General features: G+C 44.9%; 1 protein-coding gene across 1 annotated transcript in view; it reads right to left on the reverse strand.

The window, feature by feature from the left end:
• The window catches only part of OSMR (oncostatin M receptor), a 104,140-nt gene extending 84,316 nt beyond the window's left edge, over positions 1–19,824 (reverse strand). Inside the window, exon 1 of the mRNA XM_083154495.1 lies at positions 19,657–19,824. The gene's annotated coding sequence lies outside the window, so the exon portion shown is untranslated. The remainder of the gene's footprint in view (positions 1–19,656) is intronic.
• Positions 19,825–20,277: the final 453 nt, after the last annotated feature.

Raw genomic sequence — 20,277 nt, forward strand, 5'->3', positions numbered from 1 at the left:
TACCAATGATACTTCCACCTCTGGACCTAGGATGGGAACTTTGTATGAGAACAGGGGAGGGATAGAGTAGAGGGTGGGAGAAGGAGTGGGAGGGGAGAAAGGTGTGGAGTGGGAGTGGGGGGGTTGAGGTGTTTGTGGTACAGAGCAAGAGGGAGATCAGAGAATGGCAGATGTAGTGTTGGGGGGGGAAGGGGTGTGTGAGTGCAGAAGATAGATTGAGCACCAATCAGAGGAGGAGGGACAAAGCGGCGGGTGGGGGTGGGGGCAGTGTCCTGAGCTCGGTCAGCATGTTCTGGATTATTTGATAGCAGCTCACAGCAGACGGAGCATGCCCTCATTGTGATGGCAAACAAAAGGTGTGGCCAGCAGGCATGTCGTCGCATAGCCCATATGCCCTTTTGCTAAGGCCATGCCCTCTTTAATAGTGCTGTTGCTTTGCCACACAAAGGGGTCCCAATCGAGACACTGTCAAGGTTGGGAGGTATAGCACTATATTATGTAATGCTACACTGTATATAAAAATTATATATTATTATTGTAATTTTATTTATAAGGCGCCACAAGTGTTTCGCAGCGCCGTACAAAGTAATATATATTGCCATATATCTGTAATATAACCTTACTTTGAATTAATATTATCATTATATATGATTATACTTTCTCTTCAGTAAATGTGAAATTCTCCAGAAATCCAAACCTTGGTGATTTCCCAATCTCAGGCACGCTGTGAACAGATTCCGTCAGCAGAATGAATGTTCTAGTAATGACAAAGATATCTGTAGGAGATTCTTGGGAATTCTATTATGATGATAATATCCTGGGATTCCGTACACAATCGTGCAGCCATAACCATAGAGATGAATCTGCACTGCAGGAATCCAGACCTGGCACAGCCTGCAATCCCCGGATGGAAAAGAGGGGATAGCATATTAAAGATGGCCATCTACTGGTGGCGGGCTGGGCGTGGGGGCAAGGAGCAGTATTTTGTAGACGCGTGACATTACCAGCCGCAGGAGGGACGCGGAAACGTCCCAAAAAAACAAGACATTCCCGCGATAAGTGGAACCTGTGTAATTAATATGTGTCTGGAAGTAAAGGGATGAGGTGGTAACCCTACTGGCCGGACATGACTGGGTTAGTACATACTGTACCAACTGCAGACAAACAGTAATATTGCTCCTGGTTCTGCTCACAGATATAAAACAAGACATCAGTTAGAGAGATAAGACATTGGAAGAACTGGACATGTCAGGGAAAACTGCTGTGCAGACAAATATCACAAGCAGAACAAGGAGATCACTGGAGCATTCACCTGACACAATGGCCTATAGAGAACATGAGGAGATTTTCCAGACTCCCCGGAGGGATGCCTTCCATAATCATAGCCAAATCCTCTATAAAACAACCTAGGTTCCCACCTGAGGGCCGGTAGTCACTAATACCCCTTTCACACCGCAATGCCGGGCGCTTTCACATTAAACTCAGGTCACCCATTATACAAAGGGTGACCCGGGTATAACCCATCTTAGAACCCGGGTATAATTGCTGGGTTGTCGCTGAGGTGCGGTGTGAAAGGGGTATCAGAGGTCTTGATTGCCTCACCCTGTTTTTATGTTTATTTTTTGGACAAATGGAGAGGAAAAGGCTATCTAACCAAGTATATTACATGGGCCTTATTGCATCTTTATCTGCTCTGTGCATACAACAACAATATGGCTGCTACTACCAGGGCCAGACTGGCTCATAGGGTTACATTGGGAATCCCCAATGGGTTACACTGCATAACGGCCCCATCTACTCCCTTATTCAGTTGAACCCCTTCTAACACCCGTTTTCATGAAAAGATTTATGTGTTATTTTGGTTGCTATTTATCAGGGATTTTTTTTGTGTTGGGCTCCCTTTGGGTTCTTTATTACTGTAGCAAATTTATCCCCCTTTAGTCTGTCCAGGGCCGTCTTTTCGTATGGGCTTAATGGGCATTTGCCCATGGGGCCCAGGTGTATATGGGCCCTATTCTGATAGCTGATTGTCCCCTTTTTCCAGGGATACCAGAATTTTGAAAATCGGCCCTGGGGAACTGGAGATATCCAACTTCAAAGCAGCAGTCCACATCCGACCTGTTAATTGCAATTCCCGGTCATATTTCTCAGGTTTAGTCTGACTTTTAGACTTGTTTTCCTGAGAGTTTATTCCAAAAGCTGGGACTCTCCCCTTTCTGTTGACACTAGCAGCCTGTCTGTATCATGCCCAGAACCAGAGATATCAGCCTTCCAGCAGCTGGTCCCTGCTCCAGCTCCAAACGTCTGGTGTACAGTTTTATATTTTTGTCAATGGATTGCTCTGGCTCCTGATCTCTGATCCCCAAGTTCCCAGCACCTCCTGAAAGTTGGGACTCTAGGGGCCAAAAGTAATAGGGTGAGAGTTTCAAAAAGTGAGAGATTTTGGGAGAGTTTTCCCATGTTTTTTAAAGCACCAATCAATTACATGGCAAAATCAACCTGGTTTTTCAGTATAATTGATTGCTGCTTTAAAAAACATGGGAAAACTCTCCCAAAATCTCTCACTTTTTGAAACTCTCACCCTATTACTTTTGGGAGACTGGTGCAATGACTCAGAGCAGGACAGGTCCGCACCGTGGCTATTTTAGAATTTTGCGCTGCCTCTCAAGCCAATTGAAGCTCACCAGTGCCGCTCCTGATTGGCTGCCAGACCGCGAGCTCCGATTGGCTTGCGAGCCAGTGGGAGATTTCAATATAGCCACAGACTTGCTCTGAGTTTGAATAGAGCCGGGCAGCGCACAGTTCTCTGCCCAGCAGTGAAAGAGCGGAAGTATTTCAGTCCCTCTTGGCAAGAAGCATTTCAGTCCCCCTTGGCATGAGCATTTTGCTCCACCTTGTCAATGAGCATGTAATAATTCTTGGCAACGAGCATTTAACCCCCAATGGGGTTGAGCATTTAACTCCCCTGTGGCAATGAACATGTAATCCCCCTTGGCAATTAGCATGAAACCCCTTTGGCATCAAGCATGAAGCCCCTGGCATCGAGCATGTAGCCACTTGCATTGAGCATGTAGGTAAGCAGCACTTATGTGGCATAATATGTAATGGACTTCACTGTGCGTGGCATAATGTGTAATGGGCATCACAGAGTGTGGCACAATGTGTAATGGGCATCACAGAGTGTGGCACAATGTGTAATGGGCATCACAGTGTGTGGAACAATGTGTAATGGCCATTACATTGACGGGCAGTGGGGAGAGAGAGGACAGACTGCCGCTGCAGCACAGCCTCTCTCCCCAGCACGGCACATGCTGCTCAGTCCTGTGTGCTGAACTGGGGAGAGAGACAGCTAAGGGGGTTAGGGCGATACGGAGCTCCTGTCAGGATTCTTAGGGTCGGTCTTTTGACTGCCAGCATCTTAAATGCCGCAATGTTGTATGTATTAACAATAAACATGCTCCTAATGGGGGTGAGAAACACTTCTGTATTAGCCTAGGGTGGCTGAAACCCTTAATCAGCAGGCCCTGCCGACTACAAACATGGAAGAAAATCCTTCATTTTTAAATAGAATGTTTGGCCAGTTACAAAAATCTAAGCTAAAAACTCGTCCCTGTGAGATGCAGAACTATGTTCAGCTACGCAGTAGCACAGATACAAGTCCTAAATGTTATGTGGCAGTTTTATCGGAAGGTTAATATGATGCCATATTTTACAGTAATAGACTTGAGGACTCATTAAAAGCCCATTGAAGTAAAGTGGGGAAGTTACTCAGTGGTCTAATACAATAACAATCAGTGCAGCTCCTGTAAAAATACCAGCTGTATTTACATAAGGATCGTAGTGTTTGCTCTACACAGTTATACTGTATGTCACCTCTTCTATTGGCACTTCATCAATATAGTCATTTATAAGGTCTGTCCCGTGTCCTGACTGCATGCGCAGTGCAGGCCGGCACATGCGCCCCAATGTATCCCACTACTAGGGAGAGGGGACAGACCTAGGTAGTGGCGGAACTTGTGGGCGATGGACCCAGGTGCAAAAATATCATTTGGGCCTCCACCCCAATCCAAGTTCACAATATGCAACTCAGCAGTGGGTAAAAGGGATAGGCAGAGGGTGACAGGGATAGGCAGAGGGTGACAGGGAGAGGCAGAGGGTGACAGGGGCACTGTAGCTGCTGTACCAATGATACTTCCACCTCTGGACCTAGGATGGGAACTTTGTATGAGAACAGGGGAGGGATAGAGTAGAGGGCGGGAGAAGGAGTGGGAGGGGAGAAAGGTGTGGAGTGGGAGTGGGGGGGTTGAGGTGTTTGTGGTACAGAGCAAGAGGGAGATCAGAGGATGGCAGATGTAGTGTTGGGGGGAAGGGGTGTGTGAGTGCAGAAGATAGATTGAGCACCAATCAGAGGAGGAGGGACAAAGCGGCGGGTGGGGGTGGGGGCAGTGTCCTGAGCTCGGTCAGTATGTTCTGGATTCTTTGATAGCAGCTCACAGCAGACTGAGCATGCCCTCATTGTGATGGCAAACAAAAGGTGTGGCCAGCAGGCATGTCGTCGCATAGCCCATATGCCCTTTTGCTAAGGCCATGCCCTCTTCAAAAGTGCTGTTGCTTTGCCACACAAAGGGGTCCCAATCGAGACACTGTCAAGGTTGGGAGGTATAGCACTATGGCCCTTATTCTGGTTGGTGCGGTCGAGCCGCATATGCGGCTCCGACCGCACCAGACGAATCCCCGCCCACCCTACGGATCGCCACGGCCGTCCGTACACGGACGGCTGGCGATCCGCATAAAAATGGTGGAGGCTACGCCTCCACCATGGTGGGAGCTGCCCCCTGCATTCGATGGTCGTCGACCATCGAAGGCAGGTCCGCACGCCGCGGCAGCTCCCGCAAGCTGAGACCACACGGACAATCGTCCGTGTGGTAGCTTGTATGGGGGCTGAAAGCTGACATCCGGCGACGTCAGCTTTCCGCCCCCATGAGTTGCGTCATGCCCTCATTAGCATGCGTACGCCCCGCGTTTGCATGGGAACGCCCATGAAACGCGGGGCGTATACATAGGGAAATGAGGGCATGAAGCCCCTCACTCCCCTATATGCCCCCTTTGCGGCGTAGTAAATTTCTGTGCGGCGAATTCGCCTGCACATGCGCAGATTGACCTCTGCGCATGTGCAGACGGAAAACATCGGCGGTACGGCCGCACGCGGGCCGTACCGCGCGAATCTGAATAAGGGTATTATGTAATGCTACACTGTATATAAAAATTATTTATTATTATTATAATTTTATTTATAAGGCGCCACAAGTGTTTCGCAGCGCCGTACAAAGGAATATATATTGCCATATATATCTGTAATATAACCTTACTTTGAATTAATATTATCATTATATATGATTATACTTTCTCTTCAGTTTAATTTAAAGTACCGTATATACTCAAGTATAAGTCGACCCGAATATAAGCCGAGGCACCTAATTTTACAACAAAAAAACTGGGAAAACTTATTGACTCAAGTGGGACCCTCACTCGAGTATAAGCCGAGGGGGGGCTTTTTCAGCATAAAAAAATGTTCTAAAAAAGTAGGCTTATACTCGAGTATATATGGTAAATGTGAAATTCTCCAGAAATCCAAACCTTGGTGATTTCCCAATCTCAGGCACGCTGTGTACAGTTTCCATCAGCAGAATGAATGTTCTAGTAATGACAAAGATATCTGTAGGAGATTCTTGGGAATTCTATTATGATGATAATATCCTGGGATTCAGTACACAATCGTGCAGCCATAACCATAGAGATGAATCTGCACTGCAGGAATCCAGACCTGGTACAGCCTGCAATCCCCGGATGGAAAAGGGGATAGCATATTAAAGATGGCCATCTACTGGTGGCGGGCTGGGCGTGGGGGCAAGGAGCAGTATATTGTAGACGCGTGACACTACCAGCAGCGGGAGGGACGCGGAAACGTCCCAAAAAAACAAGACATTCCCGCGATAAGTGGAACCTGTGTAATTAATATGTGTCTGGAAGTAAAGGGATGAGGTGGTAACCCTACTGGCCGGACATGACTGGGTTAGTACATACTGTACCAACTGCAGACTAACAGTAATATTGCTCCTGGTTCTGCTCACAGATATAAAACAAGACATCAGTTAGAGAGATAAGGCATTGGAAGGAACTGGACATGTCAGCGAAAACCGCTGTGCAGACAAATATCACAAGCAGAACAAGGAGATCACTGGAGCATTCACCTGACACAATGGCCTATAGAGAACATGAGGAGATTTTCCAGACTCCCCGGACGGATGCCTTCCATAATCATAGCCAAACCCTCTATAAAACAACCTAGGTTCCCACCTGAGGGCCGGTAGTCTCTAATACCCCTTTCACACCGCAATGCCGGGCGCTTTCACATTAAACTCAGGTCACCCATTATACAAAGGGTGACCCGGGTATCAGTGGCGTAACTCCCGGAGGCAATGGAGACTTTTGCCGCCGGGCGTTAGCCATCAGGGGGGGCACAGAGAGGCTAGAGAGCAGACACAATTATGAGTCCCTGGCCGCCACCGCAGCAAGAAAACGGCCGCTGCCATATATCCCGCCCCCCACTGCTCTGAGATGGTCCCCCTACGGCTGCCACTTGCTGCAGATCTCTATAACAGATCTGATCATCTGTGCTGCTCTACGCTGCGCTGCCCTCCCTACTGCAGTCACAGTGCACACTGACCGCTCACGTCACGTCAGTGGCCTGCTGCAAAGCTGCCCAGGACAGCTGAGCGACGGCTCAGCTGTCCAATGATATTATTGGCTGGTGTGCACCGCAGGCTGCCCAGAGGAAGGAGGCGGGACCTCTGAAGCACGGCCGGGACCCACTCTCAGTATCAGGCTATCAGCACAAGTAAGACTGGCTAACTCTTTTAGATTATGCATGAAATATATATATGTGTGTGTATATATCATCTACATCTATATACACATGTGTGTGTGTGTATGTATGTATGTATGTATGGGGGGGGCACCACTAGTTATACCGCCTCCGGGCGCCTCCTATGAACTTACGCCACTGCCGGGTATAACCCATCTTAGAACCCGGGTATAATTGCTGGGTTGTCGCTGAGGTGCGGTGTGAAAGGGGTATCAGAGGTCTTGATTGCCTCACCCTGTTTTTATGTTTATTTTTTTGACAAATGGAGAGGAAAAGGCGATCTAACCAAGTATATTGCATGGGCCTTATTGCATCTTTATCTGCTCTGTGCATACAACAATACAACAACAATATGGCTGCTACTACCAGGGCCAGACTGGCTCATAGGGTTACATTGGGAATCCCCAATGGGTTACACTGCATAACGGACCCATCTACTCCCTTATTCAGTTGAACCCCTTCTAACACCCGTTTTCATGAAAAGATTTATGTGCTATTTTGGTTGCTATTTATCAGGGATTTTTTTTGTGTTGGGCTCCCTTTGGGGTCTTTATTACTGTAGCTAATTTATCCCCCTTTAGTCTGTCCAGGGCCGTCTTTTCGTATGGGCTTAATGGACATTTGCCCATGGGGCCCAGGTGTATAAGGGTCCTATTCTGATAGCTGAGGGTCCCCTTTTTCCAGGGATACCAGAATTTTGTAAATCCTGGGGAACTGGAGATATCCAACTTCAAAGCAGCAGTCCACATCCAACCTGTTAATTGCAATTATCGGTCATATTTCTCAGGTTTAGTCTGACTTAGACTTGTTTTTCTGAGAGTATATTCCAAAAGCAGGGACTCTCCCCTTTCTGTCGACACTAGCAGCTTCAAAAAGGGGGGTGGTCATAAGGAAGACCAAAAAGGGAACATGCAAACGGGTTTTTGGGGCACACTTGATGATAACGATAGTATAGTTTGTGTGAAGAGATGATATATGGGTGAGATAAGACTTAACTTTTATTGAGAATAAACTCTAAAAAAAGAGGTGATATTTAGATCAAATGCAAATAGTATGCTAAACAAGACAATACATATTCAATAAATTGTATGTGGAAATATCACATGTGATGTGATATTTCCACATACAATTTATTGAATACGTATTGTCTTGTTTAGCATACTATTTGCATGCTAAACAAGACAATACATATTCAATAAATTGTATGTGGAAATATCACATGTGATGTGATATTTCCACATACAATTTATTGAATACGTATTGTCTTGTTTAGCATACTATTTGCATTTGATCTAAATATCACCTCTTTTTTTAGAGTTTATTCTCAATAAAAGTTAAGTCTTATCTCACCCATATATCATCTCTTCACACAAACTATACTATCGTTATCATCAAGTGTGCCCCAAAAACCCGTTTGCATGTTCCCTTTTTGGTCTTCCTTATGACCACCCCCCTTTTTGTTGCCTCACAGTTTAAATACTGAACATCCTTTGGGAGCACCACCAGCCAAACACTGCTATGATATATTCTTGTCAAGCAGTAACCACGCTGGTTCTGTCTATCTAATACCCTTGTACAATTATTACTTAATGTATATTTCAAACCAGTGCCAATCCCTCTCTCTAAAGACACTAGCAGCTTGTCTGTATCATGCCCAGAACCAGAGATATCAGCCTTCCAGCAGCCGGTCCCTGCTCCAGCTCCAAACGTCTGGTGTACAGTTTTATATTTTTGTCAATGGATTGCTCTGGCTCCTGATCTCTGATCCCCAAGTTCCCAGCACCTCCTGAAAGTTGGGACTCTAGGGACCAAATGTAATAGGGTGAGAGTTTCAGAAAGTGAGAGATTTTGGGAGAGTTTTCCCATGTTTTTTAAAGCAGCAATCAATTACATGGCAAAATCAACCTGGTTTTGCAGTATAATTGATTGCTGCTTTAAAAAACATGGGAAAACTCTCCCAAAATCTCTCACTTTCTGAAACTCTCACCCTATTACATTTGGCCCTAGGTTTTTATACTATTGAAGGCTAAGAAATCTATTTCCAGATAATGGCGATATCTGCAGTCAAACAAGCTGCCCTTCCACCGGAAAATGACGAATATTAAGCTCGCTCCATTATCCAACCCTCACCTGCGTATAAAACACCCCCTACCTCCCTGGAAGTCATTTACAAGGGACCCTTCATTCAGCTCAGTGCCCCCTTCTACACGTTAGTGTTCACCCTCCCACCACCTGTGCAGTAAAGAAGTAATTCGTACAAGTTACTGCTCCAGGTCCTACATGTTGAGTGGAAGATAGAGCACCCCCTGCCACCCGTGGGACATGAAAGCTGCTGCTGATAGCACCCCACACCCCTAGGAGGGGAGAATGGGTAAGGGCCCCAATGCATTGCTTTGCTCAGGGGCCCACACTGCTGTTAAGATGGCCCTGAGTCTGTCCTTAATCAACATAAAGCACAAATAACTGCATCTAGGGACCCACCAGCAGAGGTCACCTAGTGCACGATGGGTGAGTCCATTTTTTTTGCCAAACTTATGCTAAGACCTCAAATGTACTCTTTTATGTTGCACAGGGCATGCCATCACTGGATATACAACGTCTAGGTTGACAGTCACTAATGGTCGACAGTGACTAGGTCGATGCCTTAAAATGGTCGACATACCCATGTTCGACATTCATTTTTCCCTTTAAAAAAAAAAAAAAGTGTTTTTTTTTTATAGTTTACTATCCAAGTGGGCATAGGGTGGGAATATACTAGTGCCCAAAGAATGGTGAGCACAGCAAGCCATTCGAGGGGACATGTTGCACTTATATGGTGTCCATGTTGACATATGTCGACATAGACACTAAAAAAGTGAAAATCTCATGTCGACCATGTCCATGTCGGCCATAAGCCTGTTTTGACCCTTTGTCGATGTCAACTTTGGGTATGTTGACCATTTCAAGTCACTAGTGGTTGACCCCTTTCAGACATGCAGCAAAATCACGTGATCAGCATTAATCTGTCATTTTTCAAACCCAGCCTGTGACATGACAGTTAAGGGCTGAATGGCTGGCTGTTTATCACTCTACATTTTATCACTTTTTGAAGCTTGATACATCTGGCCCTCAACAACAAGGTGAATACAGTGCATGTTAAAAGATGCACGTGCGGTGCCTGTAAGTACTAGACTCCTTAATTTGTAGATCTCTTTGGAATAATGGCTTCACCCTCTTATTGCTGATGGCTGGATTTGCCTATATAGTCAATATAGCAGGGTTAATTGTTGCTGTTTAAATATATATGTCACGGATCAAGTCTGTGTCAAAAAATGGCTGTGTCTATGGTCCACAGCAAATAGTCTTACATTAGACTTATAGTGGAGACGGTAGAGTCAGTCAGCTTCTAACGTATTTTCAGATTGGATTTATCTTATCCACTGAATGGATACCACTGAAGTCAGTAGGTATCGCCAAATCTCCTAGTGTGTATATGGTTTGTGCAAACTTGCAATCGAGACACATTTGAGCACTGTTATGCTATCAACTGTCATATATAGTTTTCTCAGTATTTGCCCACTGTAGTGATGGAGCCTGTGACCCGCCGTGGGGCAGATACCCAGCGAAATCAACCGTCGGATCTGGCTCTCATGTTAGTGGTTGGCTATGCACGTTAATACACAGTAAATTTTACACTTGCGTCCTTAAAGGACTAATGAGCATGAACTGAGTGATATTGAACCTGATCTTCTAATATGTGTGATATTGTTTTAACCGTGTTTCAATCACATATTTATTTATTCATGTGGCAGATTTCCGCTTGGTGTAGTAGCATGATCATATTAGTACAAGCTTGTAGCAAGTACATAACTAGTTCAGCGGTACTGTCTTCCCAGGCTGTCTCAATAGTGGAGTGGAAGGTCCGTGTTACGCTGCCAGATCCACTGTGAACGAAAGTACAACAGATATGGTAAGATGACGTGCTGCTAGATTGATATGCAGGTATGTTACCGCTGACTAGATGTGAGCTGGGGAATCCCGGAATCTCTGTCCCGCCGCCGTAGAGGTGCTCAACGGAGTCTCCCGGCAGGTCGGGCTATTTAATCAATGGCTATTAAAACAATATCATACAAATGTGATACATTAGAGTGCTTAAAATGATTGATAATACAGACACAGACTTGAGCCTTATTAGTACATGCAGCACATGAGTGGGTTTAAATGGACAGCAACTTGTTTGAATCCTCCTATCAGATTTCTTTCCTACCTAGCTATCCCCGCACCATATGTCACTGGTGTGACGGGTGCTTCTATGGTGTAATGTGATTGGACAACGTCTGAGAAGGTAGTTTGAATGTGTTTTTATTTTTTGATTGAGTCACAAATTTAATGTTTGTCTCATGGGACCTTTTACTGAATTGTGCTATTATGTGTAGCAATCTCTTCTCTAGGAACCGCATTGTTTTATGTCTTATTGAGAATGCGCGCGTGTGTTTGACTATAGATATAGATATATATATATATATATGGATGGGGGGGTGTCCAGAGTGCGCTCAAGTGATACCACTTAGCCACAAGCTAAAAGACTAGTTTTTTGAGAAATTTAATTAATTTTTAAATTGATTTGATGTTCAAATGCATTATTGCAGATTTTAACAGACTGTACGTGTAAAGGAACATTGTCCATTACTGCCACTGTTTTCTGGATTTCTGGCCATATTAGGCCATGGTATGTACAAATCATGTATGATGAAACTTCTATGTATCCTATATATATGAATTTCGTTTTGTACATAGTTTGTGCCAACATTCCTCTTTTTACCACTTTTTAGCCATGCCCCTGATGAAGTCGTGTAGACGAAACGCATTGGGCTTCCAATAAAAGAATTGCTTTTTATATTCGAGGTCTTCGGTTTCATTTCTGAAGTTTACGAATACTTCGTCTGAATAAAAGTGACTCCAGGATCACATCTATTTGGGACTTTTAGCTTGTGGCTAAGTGGTATCACTTGAGCGCACTCTGGACACCCCCCCATCCGTGTATTCTATCTTCTGTCTCTCACTAACAGGAGAGTCGCTCCAGAGGTGCAGCTGGTCGAAAGACCGTTTCTAGCGCAATTCCTGACCATATTGTTTGTTTATATATATATATATATATATATATATATATATATATATATATATATATATATATATATATATATATATATATATATATATATGGGTGGGGGGCACCAAATACTTTTTTTTGCAAGGGGAGAAAAATTTCTAGTTACGCCACTGATGTGAGGGATGGGAAGGGGGACCTTGTGCGCCCCAACCCCATAAGATTATAACATGCCCCTGCTGCGTGTTTGGGCATGCTGGCGCTTGTAGTAGAACAATTGAAAGAATATTCCTGACAGCCATAGCATGCTGTCACTCACACACACACACACACACTGTGCCTGCAGTGCGTCATGGAGATATTCGTGAGGGGGAAATAGATTGAATTTAAAATATATTTTATTTTAGATTAAACACACACACCGGCACAAACTTTCACCAATGTATTGCACAGCTTTTTCCTGGGTTACAGAGACAGTGAGTACAGCAGGCAGCCAGGCCCTAAAAATAAAGTGTTCTACAGACAAGGAGGTGGTCACCAGCATGTCTGAGCTCAATGTGACTTATCAGTACTATTTATAGAAACAGATTTTTCCATGGACTGAGAACAGGTATATACGTATATACTGTGTATATATATATATATATATATATATATATATATATATATATATATATCTGTTCTCAGACCATGGAAAAATCTGTATATATATATATATATATATATACCCACTATGATACATCAAAGTGACACACTTATGACAGTGCCATTTTTTAATGGAGACAATAAAATCCTATGTTGTTGGTGTCATTGTGTCCCACTGTATTTCAGCTGCCAAGTGTTTTGTCCCAGAATTACGTGAATGCGCAGAAATCTATTGGATCTTTGCAGGATATTGCTTTGTGTAAAATATGTATTTCAAGGAGAGGAACTGGACCGTATCAAAGCAAAGGCAAGGGACCATTTAATTGGAGCTAATTTTGAGAATTGCTGGGCGTTTTTTTTATGTGGTTTTCACTATTTTATAGAGCATTTGTCGAGGAAGGTTTAGGTGTATGAAACATTAAGCTATAACAAAAGGGAGCCAAGCAGTGATGATTTTTGGAATCAATGTAAAAAGCCCCCAAAACCCCAATTTTAATTGCTAACCCCCCCTCATGGGTGAAATGGCCCCCCCATTGTTAACGCCACCCCACTATTGACGCCAACCCGAAGCGTGGCGAGCGCAGCGAGCCCGCGAGGGGCGGCGGTACGCGTCCTCCGACCTTTTCATACCCTTACTATCCACGTCGGCGTGGAGTTGACTTTATATAGTGTGGCGAGCCACCGAGCCCGAAGCGTGACGAGCCCCGCGAGGGGACGCTGAATACATGTAAAGTAGTCCGCATCCGCTCGCCACGCTTCGGGCTCGGTGGCTCGCTGCGCTCGCCACACTATATAAAATCAACTCCACGCCGACGTGGATAGTGGGGGTATGAAAAGGTCGGAGGACGCGTACCACCGCCCCTCGCGGGCTCGCTGCGCTCGCCACGCTTCAGGTTGACGTTGATAGTGCTGGTGGCGTTAACAATGGTTATTGGGGGCTCACGATTTTTTTATCTCATGCATCTCATGGATCTCATGCATCTTATGCATGCATAAGATCCATGAGATTAAAAAATCGGGTCCATCGCGTTGATTGTATGCCTTAAGTACCTTAAATTTAAGGCATACAATCAATGAGACGGGCGCCGTGCTAGGAAAGCAGTACCATACTTTGTACTATAATCTTTAATTGACATAATTTTTTTTTAATCTAAAACCTGTTACCTTCCCATAATGCTCAGTTGTATAATTCTCAGTCTAATCTTTCGCCGACAGATGTAAGTCTCCATAAAGGCTCAGGTAATTAAGGCGCACGGCAATAAATTATATGGTTTTGAGCACCCGGAAAAGCTTCCAAACCCCTTGAGAGCTGCAGTCATCAAAACATATAATTTGCAGCTTATTTTTGGTGCCGGTGACTCCTCTTCACTGTCCTCATATTTCCACAGGCCCAATGTGTGTACACAACAAACATAGATTCCTAAAATGAGGCTTCCACTGTGTACTTTAATGGATCATAAGATAATGGCGTTTGAAAACATAACATTTTCCCGTTTTTTTTTTACACTATGTTTTTTAGGGGATATCGATTTGCTCACATTTGTTATATGAATTCAAATAAAAATGTTGTGTAAAAAAAAGATTATATTTCCTATATAAGGTAACATTACTGGTTATTCTAATGAATACAAATGTTTTTCTTGGCAATTTTCACACCTATTTTTATCTTAACAAATTAATTTGACACTCAAAGGGTTAAACTTCGGGAGCAAAAAACTGCTTTCCTGTGAAAAGACACATTTCACTCCAAAAACACACAGGTTCAGCGCAACCTATGTCCTTTCGGGGATTCGGCTTTAGCTGCCTGAGGGGCTAATATTATTTAACGGCGTAAATGAGAACAGCTAATTTCTACTGTACAGTTGTACCCGAAGACAACGACAGCCCAGGTTGCTTAGTGGAGTGCTTTATTGAAGGAGTAATGGGTAGAGCCGTACTCACTGTTACAGACACTGCTTGGATGGAGAGGAGCATCAGTGCAACAATACAGCTCACTAGCTGGTGAATGTATGTAGCTTACCGGTAATTTAATATATCACAATATAGCAGTATAACAATCAAAACAATTGCACATAGCCCGTGTTAAAATATATATTAATTACAAAACATTAATATATACAATATAATACCACAAGGATTAAAAAGTAAGAAGGTGCGCTTCCTTAGTGCATGAATCAATTAAAAAAAAGGTTTTATTCCCAAATACCAGACAAATAGATTAGAGATCTCATACCAGGTTTAGCAGTATAAACACCGCTGTACAATCACCATAAATCAGGTGTATATTACTATAACCATGAAGCAGCATTCCGTCACTGTCCACTCCCTCCACAAGCTAGGCCACACCCCTATGCATTTTGTCATTTGGCCTCTGACCCTGTGACAAATTCCAAGCGGTGAAATGCATAGGGGCGTAGCCTAGCATGTCTTGCCAGGACTGGTATGAGTGAAAATAGACATTTTTGCGCATTGCAATTTTATTTGTATAATGGGCCTCATTCAGGTTCATGCGCTCGCATGCACATTCGCAAGCACTCTTACCAAAAAAACCACACGCACGCATCGGGCGAAGGCACGCCTATAGTGCTTGCGAAATCATTCGCACGCAACCATACTTAAAAGGGGGGTGGACTATCATTGCGCGTACGTGTAACTGGTCGCTCGCACCCACACATTTTCGTACGCACACTCACCTCAGTCTGCTAACGGTGGGATTTGTTTGGTTGTAGCGCATTGGTTTGGTCAAAATAACTTTAGCAACAGAAGAAGTTTGTATCTGCTAACACTTGATTGCTGGTGGTATGCAATCAGAAGTTGTGCTGAGATAATTGTCTCATGAAATCAACCATGTATTGGTGTCAATAGTGTGCAGGTGCCATTGATTTACCCATTGATTTATCCATTTTGTGCGTGTGTTTGCTCCGTACGAATGAGCACATTACAAGGAGCAAGGTGTGCGAAACTAAAAACCTGCTTTGAGCTGGCGAAAAGTTTTGCGTTTGAGGGGAACAATCCCTCTTGCACTCATGCGAAAGCACACCCACCACTCATAGTGTATGCCCATGTGTACGCCCATGTGTACGCCCACTTTTGCTCATTATAATGGTCGCGCCCATGCTAACGCCCACTGCACGCCTACTACCTATGCACTCGTTCGCACGGAGAAATCTACGCGAAAGTTTGCTTGCGAGTACTTTTTTATTAGATTGCACATGCGCAGTGCGTTAGCTGCACATGCGCAATGGGGGTAGCAGGGTGAAACGTGCGAATTCGCATGCGTACGCGCCAATGTGAATAAGGGCCAATATCTCAAGACCTGTTTTTAGAAAAATGATATAAATGGAAACAGAACCAAACCATAATATAACCATAACGCGTTTCTCCACCATCCTCTTTCAGCAGCTTCCTCAGAAGCGGCAACCTCAGACGCTATACCTTCTGCAAAGCTCCATAATATAGGAATACCCCCAGGAATGTACTACAGATAAACAAAGGCGTATGGATGATTAAAGGAAATTAAAATTTCATGACAAACTAAACTGGGGGGGTCAGGGCTGTAACAAAGGGTGTGCGACCAATTCCACCAACCAGGTCGAATGGCCAAGCAATCGATATATGCACTGGGTACAGTTTTGCGCGGTGGATGGGCAGACACCCTACCATATAGAGAGGTGCAGTGTGCATCCCCCATGCTTATTGTGTGACATCATGACATCACAAGGGTGGGGGACTGGGTGTAGGCACTGGACTCCTTTGAGCCCTGAAACGGTGCTGCTCTGGGAGGACATTACGATGATCGGTAAGCATTAAAGTACAAGCCTAAAAGATTACCACAACCAATGCCATACCTTCCCAATGTCCTAATTACAGCAGGACAATCTCACTATTTGGACACTGTCCCCCTGTCCCACACGTAGGCCTAGTGGGAGAGCCTGTGATCAGCGGTGATCACTGCACAGACACCTTGTACACATAGGCGAATCTAGTGGGTTGTCCATTTTGTAGCTGAGGGATGGGGCTTTCCAAGGAGCCCAGCCCCGTGTCTCTAGCCCCCTGGGAACCAGAGATACTGCCAGGCAAACCTGGAACGTTTTCCCCATAGGATAACATGGGACCCGCTAATTCCGACCCCCACCCAGTTCAACGGCTGCCAGTTCCCCCTTCGGCATCACTGAAGCTCTAGGTTGATTTTAGTCAAACCCAAATCGCCGGGCCTTCAATCTGATACCAGGCTGGATCCATATCGGTTCATTTCTTAAATGTAATTTCATGACTGTTTATGTTCTTTGAGGGCAGATTTCTCTGGAACCAAACAGCCCAGTTTCACGGGACCAAAATCATTCGAAGCCAACTCAAAAGTTCTTCAATATGATACTGGTCTCATGTAAATGGGTCAGTTGGTTCCGAAGATATAGCTGGTTGGTTAAAGGGGGGTAGGGAGAGGGGAGTGGTTGTCTCTCCCCCTCACACCAGAAAATGCAAATGAAAACTAGGCTGGTGTATAAGGGGTCAGCCTGGGAATGTCCCTGCATGATCCTGGGACCATATTCCCAGGTAAATCCCTGCATTTTCTGTTGTGAAAGGGGTATTATTTCAAACAGCCGTGACCTGCAGTGCTCTGAATACAGCTGGGCAGCCCCCTGCTCTCTGCCCAGCTGTCAATGACTGTCACCCCTGCAGCTTCCGCTCCAATTCTTCTCCCCGCTTTCACCTCAGCCCACCCCTCCTTTAATCATGTGGTGCCGGCGCCCAGTGTGCTCCCCCAACGTCACGCACAACAATAGTACAATATTTCAAATGTCCACTCGGCTAGAGGGGACACCAGGAGGGGAGTGGGGGCGTGCTCTGCGCTGCGCTATGCTCCTCTCCCCATAGAAGCAGCTGCACCGCTCTCCATCTCTCCCTGCAGCAGCAGCAAAGGCTCATATAAAAATTTACAGTAAGTGGCACTTTTGGGGGCATTGCTTAAGGGATGCTACAAGTGACGGTATGTGGGGGCATTACGCATAATGTGTGGCTTAATGTGTAAGGGGCATTAAGGTGTGCAGCATCATGTGTAAGCGGCATTATGTGTGCAGCATTATGTGTAATGGGTACTATGGTGCCCGGCATCATGTGTAATGGGTACTATGGTGTGCAGCATCATGTGTAATGGGTACTATGGTGTGTGGCATCATGTGTAATGGGTACTATGGTGTGCGGCATCATGTGTAATGGGTACTATGGTGCCATCAAGCAAGAACCCCCTAGCAATTAGCACGTAGGTAAGCAGCACTTATGTGGCAAATATGTAATGGGCATTACGGTTTGTTATATAGTATGCAATGGGCATCATGATGTGTGGCACAATGTGTAATGGGCATTATGGTGTGTGGCCGTATGTGTAATTGGCATTACGACGTGTGATTTTATGTGTAATGGGTATTACGGAGTTTGCTAAAATGTTTAATGCGCATTACTGTGTATGGTCTAAAGTGTAATACCACACCCCCTTTTTAGGATGCTACGCCTCCTTCACATGAGGCCACGCCCCCTTTTGCCGCGCGGCTTAGCCGCGCAAAGGTCCCCCTTCTATTGTGTCCGGATCTGGGACCACCCATTACCATAATTCTAGATTCGCCTATGCTTGTACATGCATCTTATAGTGCCGGGAGGTTAGCTGGGGGGCTCTGGGCACCCCCCCAAAATAACGGTAATGTGGGTCATTACATGAGCCCTGACCCTTCCATCCGAGGCTACACAGACACACACACATTGCCCCACCCCTTTTTCCATTGCCCGCCTCCAATTCGTCAGGAAGAGTTCAAATTAACAGTAAGTCCTGGTTCACTTTTCATTATCAACAGAAGAAAAATCATTCAATGATTTTTGTTCTATGCGGGTGCAGCATAGTGCAGGGATTCGGGCAGCGGATGGGCGTGCAAATATACACAGCCAAGCGAGCAGGTGTGAATGATGCCCTAAGTTGGGAGGTATGGCAATGCTTCCAGAATGAGTGTCAATCAAATACCAGGGTTGCCTACCCTCCCAGGATGGCCGGGAGGGTCCCGGAAATCGGGTCCCCCTCCCCGCCCCTCCCCCCCCGGAAAGGGTGGCAATCCTCCCGCATATCCCCCCAGCTCCCGCGATGTGTGCCTCGTTGGGGGGGTCCGCAGGTAAAATGCCGCTAATACGATCGCAACAGGGCAGCATCTGTGTGGCCACGCCCCCGAACCGGCTCTTTTTCACTCCCAGCTATGGCCCCGCCCACCTGCCTAACAGAGCTGGCTGCCCTCTCCCGGAAAGGGCAGCTCAAAAGTCGGCAAGTATGTCAAATACTGAATATTTTGTTTTTTTCAGGGCGTAATGAATTGGGAAATAAAACGTTCTGATTTATAAATGACAGGCAAGAAAGAGATTTCCTTGAAATAACCCGTGTTACCTGTTTAATGAATAGGGCCAGTAATTAAGTTTTGCAAAACTAGCTGAACATTTACATTTTCGCCTACTTGTAAGGATAGTGAATAAGTCCCATCAAGACAAGAAAATAGTCCGAATATATATACAAAATTGGAGATCCTAAAAGATGCAATTAAAGAAAAAATAAATAGGGGTGTCTCAAAAAAAGAGAAATCTTCAAAACATGGATACTAGAGATAGTAAATATGCGTATTTAAGGAATTTCTTACAACTGCGGTTAGTAATTAAACACTTCCTGGTAAGTTCACATGACCATTCCTATTGTCTAGCTGGTTTCCTTCACTTTCACTAGTGACTGTATTACTCCAACAGGGTGCAGAAATCACATACATTCCGCACCAATTAGGCCACCTGTCACTTCTTCAGCTTATTAACGAATAATACACGCAATGTACACAGCACTTGACAGCTAATAGCAGCAAACACTGTGCCCCAATGCTCTGAAGCAGTTCTGGCCCTGAGATCCGGTCTCGTATTACAGTGCCGTACAAATAGCACAAAGAATGCTTTCTGTAGCAGTGGTGAGAACGATTTTACTTACTGTTCCCTTACGAAAGCAAAAATTCCCTTCCCATGTTCAGGAGATTCCCAAAGTTAAGGATCAAGTGAGAGACAGGCTGGATCCCGGAGAGTTCGACGTTAAAGACTTGTTGAGTTTGTGTTCGGGAATACTCCTAACTTCTTTCCACACTAAAGCATCTGTCTTGAATCCCAACAGCCAGGGAGTGGGTGGATTTACAGGAAGAGGCAGTTGAATCATATCAGCTTTTTAAAACAAGGCTGGATTTAGAGAGGAAAATGAAAATAGTACGGTATGTTTTTCTTTTAGATTGTCTTTTTTTTTTTTTTTCACGGAGTTACCGCCGCAGGTTTTGACTTGAACAAACATTTCCCAGTCTTTCCTCTTGAATGCATTAGTGCAGTCGCAGCTTAATAAAAACATGATTCAGCAAAGAGTTTATAAATTAACCACAATACCAACGCGCCCGGGAACCACAGATGTTGTGTCGCATCTTGGAAAAGGTCCATAAATGTTAATTAAAACTAAATGTGGAATAAAATGGAAATACGGGACCTTATTCGTGTTCGCGCAGGGGTGAGATGGTGTACGACATTGTATGCGCATAAACCACTATGCGCACAGGCAGCCGCTTGGTGCGAA

Source organism: Crinia signifera, chromosome 1 (assembly GCF_055691185.1).
Source record: "Crinia signifera chromosome 1, ASM5569118v1, whole genome shotgun sequence".
NCBI lineage: Eukaryota > Metazoa > Chordata > Amphibia > Anura > Myobatrachidae > Crinia > Crinia signifera.